The sequence below is a fragment of the Eubalaena glacialis genome, chromosome 3 (genome assembly GCF_028564815.1).
Source record: "Eubalaena glacialis isolate mEubGla1 chromosome 3, mEubGla1.1.hap2.+ XY, whole genome shotgun sequence".
Taxonomy (NCBI): Eukaryota; Metazoa; Chordata; class Mammalia; order Artiodactyla; family Balaenidae; genus Eubalaena; species Eubalaena glacialis.
Window position 1 is genome coordinate 33,864,192 of NC_083718.1, and position 12,063 is coordinate 33,876,254.

A 12,063-nucleotide genomic window follows, 5' to 3' on the forward strand; every position below is an offset into this window, starting at 1 on the left:
CCACTGAATCTTCACAGACAAGTGGAACCAGGGTCTTTATGGGACAGTCGTTTTGCCTCCCTTTCTCTCGTACCTGATCTTTTTCTTTACTTGGGCACTGGAAGGACACTGCCACCTGCTGGCCCAGCCTTTCCCTCCCGCCTTGGCATCCTGTGACCACGGGTGCTCCGCAGGGGGAGCTACTGCCCTACCTTCCCTACTGCTTCCAGACCCCCACCCCCAGCCCATTTCCGTTGAGCCCCCTGAAGTGACTGTTAGAAAGAGGGGCTGGGGGAGCAGGTTAGGGGAAGCATTGCAAAGGCCAGCCCTCCATTCCACTTCAGTCTCTGCACTGCCTGCTCCCACCCTCCCCAACCCCTCCCCAAGAAAGACATTTACAAATGGGGTCCCTCCACCCCTTCTAACAGGAAGCCTAGCCTTGTGTGTAGGAGGCTTTCCAAGCACACAAAATGGCACCAGACCTGTGGATGGGACTGAGGCATTTTAAATAGTTGGGGTACCTTATGGCTGTAGCCAGCCCTAAAGGCTCTTCCCATTATGAGAATGGGGGACTGACCGCTGCAACCTGTGAGGGCCACTCAGGGCTCAAGCTGGTATCTGCTGAGGACTCACCTCTTGGAGGTCCATGCTGGGAAGACTTTGGGTGTGGCTCACCGAGGAGCGAGGGAAATAGGGGGTGTCAGCGGCACACCTCATGGCTGTACCTCATGGTGCTGCAGAGGCCGCTCAGGATCTGCGGTCCAATGGCCTGGCTCCGGGCCTCACTCCCCTCCCCGCCATAGGCCTTCTCATCCCCGTCCCTCTCTGGGAAGTTCCCTCCCCTCTCTTGTCTTCATTTCCCAATGTGGAAAACAAAAGCAATGACAATGCCATCTCACAAGTTGGCAAAGCACCAGCTTCAATCCTCAGATCAACTCTGTGGAGAAGGCAGTATCCTCGTATCTTGCACATGAAACAACTAAGCCTCCAAAAGGTTATATAACTTGTCCAAGGTCACAAGCTAGTAAGTGACTGAACCAAGTCTGATTCTAAAACCTGTGACCACAGTACTGCATTGCCTCAAATGGAATAGCACAGAGGAAAGGGAAGAAAATCAGCTGCTCTGTACTATGTAAGGGTTCAGAATGTCAAACCTGGAAAGATGGAGGGCTCCAAACATTCCTTTTGTTTCCCAAGGAATGAGTATGAGGATTAGCAAGGAAAGATTGGGAAGGGCTCCCTAACGTGAAATGAGCATAGAATATTCCTAAATTTACATCCCAGGAAAGTTCCCTTCTGGTTCTGTGACTGTGTCAGCTATTCCAAAGCATTGTTTGACAATGAACTCCAGTTATGTGTCTGGCATGGTGCTGGACTTGGGATTCCTGCCCTCCAGTCGTTGCAGTCTTGGGAGGGAGACGGGGACTAAATCTGCAGTTAGTATTTGATGAGACAAGTGTCAGCCTTCCTAGTGCAACCCAGAGGTGCCCCATCCTTACTGGTTACAGAGAACTGAGAGGAACTGAGGGGATCAGAGAGGTTTCCAGAAAACAAATCTCAAACTGCACTTTGAAAGAAGAGGGAGGACAGCCAGGCAGAGGAGGATGACCCCAGGCTTTGAAGCAAGAAATATGGGTTCAAATCATAATTGTCATGTGCAGATTGATCTTGGGTACGTTGTTAACCCCTGAATCTCAGTTTCCTTATTTGTAAAATGAACAAAATAAGGCCTCACTGAGGTTAAGAGCTACCTGCTATACACAAAATGATTTGCATATATAAGGTGAGTAGCTGCATTATTATTTTTTGTTGTTGTTGAGGGAGAGACAGAGGTGTTCTCAAGTCCACTGAGGGACAACATGCACATTGCAGAGAATCTAGGGAGATGGGCTGGAAGTACAGGCAGGGCAGATCAAGAGGCCTTACGTGCCTTGCTAAGGAGTCTGGACTTTATCCATATGGGAAACTGGGAGCAAATTAAGGATTTTAAGTGGAGAAGCATCATGATCAGATTTGTGCCATTGGAACATAGGATAAGCCAAGTTCCTCTTCTGAGGAAAACGAAGTAAGTAAAATCACCAAGGCACCATCTAAGATCAGAAAGAACCCCAGGGACTTCCCTGGTGGGGTAGTGGTTAAGAATCCGCCTGCCAATGCAGGGGACCCGGGTCCAAGAAGATCCCACATGCGGCGGAGCAATTAAGCCCGTGTGCCACAACTACTGAAGCCCGTGCGCCTAGAGCCCGCGCTCCGCAACAAGGGAAGCCACCACAATGAGAAGCCCGCGCACCGAAACAAAGAGTAGCCCCTGCTCACGGCAACTAGAGGAAGCCCGCATGCAATGATGAAGACCCAACACAGCCAAAAAAATAATAAATAAATAAACAATTTTTTTTTTTTAAAAAAAGAAAGAACCCCAGTTGGGGTTGGAATCTTCAGAAAAACACGTGGGCCAAGCTTGTCAGGCCTCCTCTGGAGGAAGGTCCATCTGCTGGGCAATTAAAGTGCCAGGAGGGTTTAGAACCACAGAAAGTGGACAAGTCCCTCCCTTCCATGGTTTCTTCTCCTCCAGAATTTCTAATGATCTCTTGCATTTACTTGGAGCTTTCTGGCCCACAGATACCCTGAACAGGAGGTGGGGTACCATCGGCCTTTTCCAACCCCCATCTTGTAGAAGAAGAAACAGAACCGGGAACCCTATGACTAACCCAAGTGGCACAACTAACAAGTGATGGAACGGAGATTCTAATCCAGCTGCCGGGGTGGAGGGGAGTGCACACCCCCACCGCCCACCATTCTGAGCTCTGCAGTAAGAGATGGCATCCCCGCCCCTGGGTGGCGGCAGAACAGGACCAAAGCCTCAGGCCAGGCTTGGTGAGATCAAAGAGTTGCGTGGGCAGGCGCTTCTTGTTGGCATTAGACAACTGCAGAAGTGAAGGCATGAGGCAGAGCACAGGCAAGAGCTGAAGAGACGGGCACATAAAAGGACCCAGACAGGTTGGGCAGATAAGTTTCCATTTTATTAGTTTCCTAGGGCTGCCATAACAAAATACTGCAGAATACAGAAATGTATTGCCTCACAATTCTAGAAGTCTGAAATCAAGAGGGAGGGGGAACCTTCCTTGCCTCTTCCTGGCTCTGAGGACTGAGCTGATCTGGGAAGGCTTCCTGGAGGAGACTGCTGTTATAACTGGGCCTCAAGGGAAGGGAGACTTGGGTGCCAAAGTGCACACAGGAGTGGGGAGTGATGTGAAAAAAGATTAGAAGGCAAGTTGGAGCCTGTGCCGACCTTGAATAGTGGGTCGATGCCTCGAGAAGAAGGGTTTGAGGAAGGTCGGCATCAGTGTGATATGATGGTTGTGGCCGCCTCTCCAAGCACACCCCTCTCCATCGGCGGTGCCAGGAGTGACGGGGGTGGGGGTGGGGAGTAGGGGGGAGGAGCCCATCTCTGGGAAAGGGTGGCGAGCCAGCTGGCTGCAAGGGCACAATGTCTCTAGAGTGCCCTGTGTTACGTTCTTGTAGAGTCTGCATTCTCCCTCAGGATGTGACCCTTTAATAATTTAAACTGTGGGGTGTTTTCCCAAATATCCAGTTCATTTGAGCTCCCCAGGCAGGTGTGTGCCTGGTTCAAAGAACCCCCAGAGCCCACGTGTTCCTGACGGCATGAAGCAGAGCACCAAGAAACCACCGTCCGCAGCCCAGAGGCCAAAGTGTCCCTTTTTCCAAGAGTGATGGACCCCTTTACAGATTATGTGCAGTTGGTATTTCATACCAGACAAACTTCCTGCGACTCCACCCAGCATGCTCTGGGCCAGCCTGAGCCCTGCACATGCGCACACTCACAAACATACACACACACACACTCACCTCTCTCCCTTTCCCCTCCCCTCTCTCTTTCATGCTCACACACACCTCACACACCCACATCACACACCCACATACCCCTCAGTCTCACACAGACCTTACATGTACACTCGCAGATTTACACTCACATAATCACTCATGCTCACATACACAACTCACACACCTCACTCTTATGCTTCACACTTGCCTCACGCCCTTACAATATAGCTCACACTCACACATGCCTTAACCTCTTACACCCACACACTTCAAATACATCCCACACTTTTACACATCTGCATGCACCTCACACGCATGTGCACACCCGTTCACGCACATGTTTATGCTCTTACACACGCCTTGCACTCACACATATGCCCCTCACACTTACACTCTGGTACACACACTGGGAGCAGGCGCCCGGGCTCAGAACCCCTTCAGTGTGGACGGTGAGTTGCCAGCTCAGGAGCATCCACTGCTTTGACATCCACACTGCCGGCCCCTCCAGGACCTCGTGCACAGTTTGCTGTAACAGCCAGGGGGACCTTTGCACCCTCAATTCCCTAGGACCTTAGGAAAGACTGGGATCCATCTATTTTACAGGGGAGGAAACTGAGACCCAAAGGAGTCCTGTGGCTTCCCCAAGTTGTCACGAGTTCCGTAAACGGGGAGGGACGGGGGGGGGGAACCGTTTGTGGCTTCCCTGCTTACCTTCACGTGCTCAGCACCTGGTCCCTGCCCGGCACGCAGCCAGCACTTGATAAACCTGGACTGAGACGGTGAATGGGTGAAGGGAAAGAACAGGGGAAAGATCCTGGTGCCCCAGTCCCATTCCTAATTTAGCCAGACTGAATTCTTGAGACTTTTCTTTTTTTCATGCAAAACCTCCCAGCCGCCTACCTCCTCTGAAGAGGAAATATCTGGCAGATGACTCAGAAGGTCAACGGGGTGAGGGGCTGGAGGCCCGGAAGTGTCTGAAGACTTGATGCCTGAGGTGACACTTTAGAAGTGGTGGCTTTTCTAGGTGGTTCAGGGAGAACTCTGTCTCCCCCAGGCTCGTGGGGTCCGCCTCCCCCTCCCCGCACCCTCCACGTTGCTGCAGTGTGGAGACGGGGCAGGCGAGACACTCCGGGCTTGCGGTTGGTGGCTCCAGCTTCGGTCAGCCTCGGAAGGGAGGGTGTGGATGTGCCAGGAGGTGAGGGACCCCTGAGGCCCCATTCACTGTCGCCAGAAGGTGGCCCACCTTGCCTGCCTTATCTGGAGGACCAGAAGGAGGACTTTGGGGTGACCGGCCTCCCATTCAACAGACAATGGGCCTTGGTCCTAATCTCAGTTTAGCAATTCACATTCTTAAAACCAAACGTTTATAAGGCGATAATAATTTACAAATTCCTTTCCCAGGCTCCCCACTCCAGATCCAGCATCCCCATCTGTAGGAGAAGGGACTGGATTGGAGCTGCCCTTCCAAATTGGTCTTACTCTGCCTCAGACCTCAGGTCCCAGCACCTCGGGGAAGTCAGCTCAACCCTGGGTGGAAAACGACCATCTCATCCCTCGCCTCCAACCCCCTCCACATGGCGGCTGAATTCCTCTGCCCTTTCAGAAACCGTTCTCATCTGCAAACCTGCCTGCACCATCACAGCTGAAACACCCTCCCTCAGCTGCCCCTGGTCCTCCAGGTGATTCCCAGCCTCCGTCTTGACTTCTAAGACCCTTCACAAAAGTCCTGCCCTTCCAGCCTCCCCTCCTCACCTCTGCCAAGTGTGGCTTGTGGGAGACCACTGGGAGCAGGCAGTTCCCTAAACTGTCCCTACTGTTCCCCTCCCAACCCCGCCCCAGCCCATCCCTCCCCGCAGAATGCAGAATACCCCCTCCTTGTGTACCCCCACCTCACCCCCATACACACAGGGCTCCTCAGGACACGGTGAGACTGTTAACCCTCGTGGGCCCAGAGCATCACCGCGCTGGGCACCAGAGCCTAAATGTGTAACAAGTGACTGAATGGAATAAATGTGTAGCAAACGACCGAACAGAATGAAAGTCAGACAACCAAGGGCCCAGAGAGCACCAGCTTTGAGAGTAACCTTTACAAAGCCCCCCTTCCTCTGAGCGCATCTGGCTGGTATGAGGAACCAGAGCCAGGAAATCAGCAGTATTTCAAATCCCCCTGCTTATGGGGTGGGTTCTCTCTCCCCTTCTCCCCGGGCTCTGACAGGAGTGATAGGTCAGAATTGGGCTTTTCATAAGCTGTGGGTGACAGCCAGCCTATTAATCCAGGCTGGTGGTAGCAGCCCCAGCACCAGATTGTGCTGGTGTCATTCAGGGCCAAGAGAAATGCTAGCTCCCGCCTTCCCTTCCCAAGGGCCGGGAGCTGGTGACCTGGCTAAAGAATGTGCTTGGCTAGGGGTTTACATTCCAGGATCAGTTTGGGAGGCAAAGGGCTTAGGTTGCCAGTGGGAGCCAAGCATGGGCAGGGAGGCGGCACCGGGCAGACCTTCCTCCCTTGTCCCTCCTGGGCATACCTCCCATGCCCTGCCCTGTCTGGTCCTGCCTGGACCTCTTTGGACCTCCCTGAGTGCATGGTGGCAGCTGTGGAGGCAGGGCCAGGAGGAGGAAGACACTCAGCCCCCTCAAGGGAGCAGCATTTAAATGGAGTATAAAGTACTGAGTTCTAAGCCACAGTACCCACAGCCATAAATCCCCAGCTGCTGGGGAGCCTTTTCCAGTTTACAAAGAGGCTCCACGTTCAGGATCTCCTTTGGCTAATAGGAACTGAGGCTTGAAGGGACTGAGTCACCCGCCCTAGGTCATGTGGCCAGCAAGGGGCAGAGCTCGGTATGGAAACCCATTCTCTGACTGCCATTCTGAGGCTCATGTACCCCCTTCTTCATCTATATCAACAGCCTCTGTACCCCAGAATCTAACCCAAGGCCCTGACTTCACAGGGTCAGTGAAGGATCAGTGAGTATGAAAGTACTGACCCCTGTAATGATAGGGGTTTATTTTTATTTACTTATTCTCCATCTCATTCCATCAAGGATCTCAGATGACTAATGGCAACAACACACCAGGGTTAGTTGGTGGAAAGTACTTGGTGACTGGGTACCCAGTGGAGGAATCCCATGAAAGCTTTTGTCCCAGTCATAAGCATAGGTGCCCCCCTCTACATCCCAACCCCACAGCAATGGGAATTACACAACCTCAGAGATTGAGAAAAGAACATAGAAGTGAGGGGCAGAAAAGGAGCTCTTTTTGTTTTGCCGTTAACAATGGGGTAAGGAGACCCCTTTCCAAAGTACTGACTAGAAGCCCTAGACTTTAAAGCTACACAAATATCCACCCACCCCACCTCCCAACTCTCAACAAGAACCCTTGTCTGGCATTAAAAAACAAGCAGTGAGAGTAATTCAAAGGCCCTTCCTTTTCTCCCACCAAGTGAGACTGCTCCCTCCCTCCCCCAGCACAGAGCTCCAGCCTTGGGCAGTTTCAATGACCACTTCCTAGCGCTGAACGCTGAACTTATCTTAACAGTCCTTTGTCCCAGATCAGATCAGCTGTAGCTCAGGGGGACAGCCCCTTGCTATCATAGCTCCCATCCACACAAACACACACTTGGGTCTCAGCCAGAATGGGGGTTGGGAGGAGCGGACTTGGGAGGACCAGAGCCCAGCAAAACCCCAAGCAGACTGAGAGGAAACCATCAGTCTGACAGCTTCACATCTTGTTTCATTCCACAGCAAGCCCACGAGGGGTCCTGAGGCACGTTTCAGGTTGAGTGAACTATGACTTAGAGAGCTTAGTCTACTTGAGACTTGGGCAAATCAAGAATCCTCTCCAAGCCAAAGTATGATGGTTGAGAATGCTATTTCTGGAGCCAGATTGCGTAGGCTCCAATCTGATTCCACCACTTGCCAGCTCTGTAACCCCACGTGGGCAGGTATTTAATTTCTCTGTGCCTCAGTTTCCTCATCTGTGCAATGGGGATAATCATATGTTAGAACCTATTTCATAGAATTGTGGTGAGGACTGAATTCATTCATACAGTGACTAGCACACAGTAAGTGTATTAGCTGTGCAAAAGATAATAATTCTTATCCAGAGAGTTGCCGACAGATAAGGGATAGTCATAGTCAGTTAGTGGCAGAGCAGAGCCTGGAGCCCAGGGTGTCAGACTCCTGAGCCAAAACATCATGCCAGGGGTGGGAGCGGGAATGGGGGTCCTGAGTGTCCTGTAGTGAGGGAATCAGTTGCCAGGTGGGCAAAAGAACAGGCATGACTGAGATTTCTAATTTGTCCCTACTTAAACATTGCAGAGAAGTTACAGCAGAGTTGAAATGGAACTCAGAGTTGATTTATCCAAATCCCTTTCTATAGATGAGGAAACTGCCCCCCAAAGAGAAAGTCCTTGGCCATGACCACAATGTGGGTAGTGGTAAAAGAGGAGCTGGAACCCAGGACTCCTTTTTTTTTTTTTGGCTGTACCACACAACTTGCGGGGTTCCCCGACCAGGGATTGAACCCGGGCCCTCGGCAGTGAAAGCGAGGAGTCTTAACCATTGGACCACCAGGGAATTCCCTGGAATCAAGGACTCGTGACTCCTGTCCGTCTGTGTGTAATTTCCCTGCTGCTCCATGTGGGAGACAGTGCAAACTCTCTGGCTTGGGGAGAGGAGCTAGCTTCTCTTTGGTCACATCCCTCCCAGGCCTGGCCTGTGAATAACATTCAATTTCCCATTGTAATTGAGAGCTTGGGGACTGTTTTCAGTGTTTGCAGCACAAAATTCCCCAGACTCCTGGTAAGGCTTACTAAATTTATATTGTAAGCGGCTCACCAGTTCCATCTTGTGTTTCCGAAGCCCATGTGGGCACCACAAGACAATGTGATTCTTAGGGACTTGAGTTGTGATGTAAGACTGACAGGGTTTGCCTCCCAGCTGTGTTACTCGTAGCTAGGACTGAGTGGTCTTGGACATGACACTATATCTAAGATGCTTAGAACCAGGGCTGGCTCAATAAATGTCGGATAACATTATACCTATTATTGTAGTTGCTCAGTATATATTTGTTGAATGAATGAATGAATTAATTAAATGAACAAATTGCTCATTAAATGAACAAATTGCCTAAGCAGACCTCCACTTGGAGTCACAGCATCGGGCATCCCATAAAAGTTGCTAGGCTTAGTTTGGTCAGCAGAGGGCAGCATTGAGTCAAGCATCTCAAATTGCCAGACTTACAGAATTCACAATCCTGTTTTCGGATGCCCAACTCCCAATCTTGGAGGGCCACTTCTAACGTGCAGGTTCCTAACCAAGCAGTTCCACCAGTCCCTGAGAAAGAAAGGTCAGCACCTTCAAGGCCATATTGTCCACGACCTGAGAGTGTCAGTTACTGAGGGCTGTAGCTCAGAGCTCTGAGGAAGGGAAATATAATGGTTGAGGGCTCAGGCAAAGAGGTGGTAAGCTGAGCCCTTTAGCCTGCTGCACCCCTTTTTCCAGAGAGAAGGAAAGAGGGGCCCAGGCATCTATACTGAGATAAATCCCAAGGCAGGAGATGCTCTAGGGCCTGGGAGCTCCCCTGCAGATCATCAGATCCAGAAAGTGCTTAGCTGGCCCTCTACTTTCCTGCCCCCACTACCCTCTCAGCATCTCCCCTCACTCCTACCCCAGCCCCACCCCATCCCTGAAGGTCTTTCATCACAGTTTACCCTCCCTTCAAGGTCCAGCTGGCCTCCTGTGAGGCCCTCCCTCAAACCCCTGAGCCAGAATAAGACCCATCCTTTCAGCCCCACATGGCATTTTGTACCTGCCTTTTTTTTTTTAATACATACATAGTTTAAATTTATTATAGTTTGTTTTCATCTCTCCAAGGGAATGACTGAATTAACAGTGTAGATATGGGGATGTGAAATTTATGGTATGAGACCAGACATAGGGTAGTTGCAAGAAGTTGCTTATTTTTTGGTTAACACTCATAAAACTTTTTCCCTCATATATTCTTCAAGCATTTTTAAAAATAAATTTATTTATTTAATTTTGGGTGTATTGGGTCTTCGTTGCTGTGCACGGGCTTTCTCTAGTTGCCGCGAGCCGGGGTGGGGGGGGGAGCTGCTCTTCGTTGCGGTGCGCGGGCTTCTCATTGCGCGGGCTTCAGTAGTTGTGGCTCGCGGGCTCTAGAGCGCAGGCTCAGTAGTTGTGGTGCACGGGCTTAGTTGCTCCGCGGCATGTGGGATCTTCCCGGACCAGGGCTCAAACCTGTGTCCCTTACATTGGCAGGCAGATTCTTAACCACTGCGCCACCAGGGAAGTTCCTTCAAGCATTTAAGTGCCTCTCTTGTGCCCTAAATTTGTGCTACTGACCAAACCACCTATCTAACCTTCTTCTTAGCTTTTATTTTACTTTTTAAAAATTTTTATTGGAGTATAGTTGACTTACAGTGTTGTGTTATGTACATGTCTTGAGAGCCTTCCCACTTTCTGCTTTGGGTTAGATGGTACTTTATTTATCTTATTTCCCTTACTAAACTGTAAACTTCCTGAGAGCAGGTTGCTAATTCTTAGTTGCCCCTCAAGAGTCATCTTAGATGTATTTCTTTTTCAGTAGAAATACCCCAAAGTGTGGCCTTGGTATCCCTCAGCTGCCCTCCCACGAGCACCCTGCACTTCACACATCACAGCAGTCCTTACCCTGAGCCACATTAACATCCTCTTCTGCTGGTCTGGACACACACAGACACACACAGATTGTGAAGTGTGCAAGGACCGGCACAGATGTTTGTTCCTAACTCTCCCCAGCGAGGCACCTAGTAGGCTCAATAAATGGTTAATCCCAGAGCCCCTCACACAGTGATCACCAATAGTAGGCTTACCCCCAGCGCCCCGCAACTGGCTGGTGGGGCGGGCAAGATTGAGATGGCTCAGCTCAGCCCAGATTCCTGGGCACATCCGAGCACATGACCCAGGAATTCCCCAATATCTGCCGGCAGCCAAGTCCCCTGACGTAATCAGATTCTCTGTCAGGCATTCTCACTCTGAGACAGACCAGGTCTCCCTTTAAGGAATCTGAGCATTGAGTTTCAGCAGTTAAGATCATTTCCGAGTTGTATGCTGCTCCGGCTCTGTGTCTGTTTGTCTGCCTCCCTGGCCTGTCTGCTGTAGGCAGACAGCAGCCAGGTCCATTCATCACTAAAGCCCTCTCTTGTAGTTCCTTAGAGGCCAGCAGGCTGCATCTTGACTGGAACTGAGATCTCTTTTCTCTGCAGACTTTGGCTATCATGGCTTGCCCCCTAAATGGGGATTCACATTCTGATCAAAGGAAGCTGAAGTGAGGGCGGGGAACGTCCAAGAGGTACGGGAGATCTACCCCCAACTCCCCACCCCCCCCACCCCTGCAATAGTCAGTTTAGCTGGTAACAGAGGGAAATCACTTTAGCCTTTGAATTCCACTGCACATGCATTCCTTTAGTTCATAAGCATCTATTGAGTGCCTTTTTTGTGCCTAGCAGTGGGCTAAGTGTTAGGGATACCTGGAATCTAGATTAGGTCTAGATTAATCTAGATTTCATAGAAGTGTTGATTAAGCTTGAAAGGGAATTTTAGGCTCATCTGTATGATTCTTTCATCTTACTTATGAGAAAATATTGATTCATCTGGCTAACTGTCTCACATCCTTCAGGTCTCAGCTTAAAAGGCTCTGTCTGCAGGAAACTGCCCCAGACCAACCTCCTCCTCTCTGGGCTAGGGGCTCCCTCCTGTTATATACCCCAAGGGCATTCTGTTCTTCCCCCATTGTGGACACATCTTCCTCTGTCTAGGATTTGCTTATTTCTCACTAGACTGAGAACTCTCAGAGACCATGTCCACGCTGGCACCATCATATCCATAGGCCAGCACCTAGTGGGCACCAGTATTTGTAGAATGACTAAGTGATGGGGTAAAAGGCCACAGACATGGTTGGTGTCAGTCAGAACTAGAACTCAGGGCTCCTAACACTCAGCCCTGTGCTTGCTCTTGTATTACCCATGCTTCCTCTTGAGAGCCCTAATCTATCTAGATGGCCCCAGCTACCTGGGCCCCAGGAATGGATGCAGATCTCATTGGGGAAAGGAAACAGCACGTCGGGGGAACTTTCACCTGGGCCTCATTCTATTTTCACAGATAACCCAGGGGAGGCCGGCAGAGAGAAGAATGCCACACTGGCTACCATCTCCTGTGGTCCTCCAGATTTGGGGAAGCAGGGTTG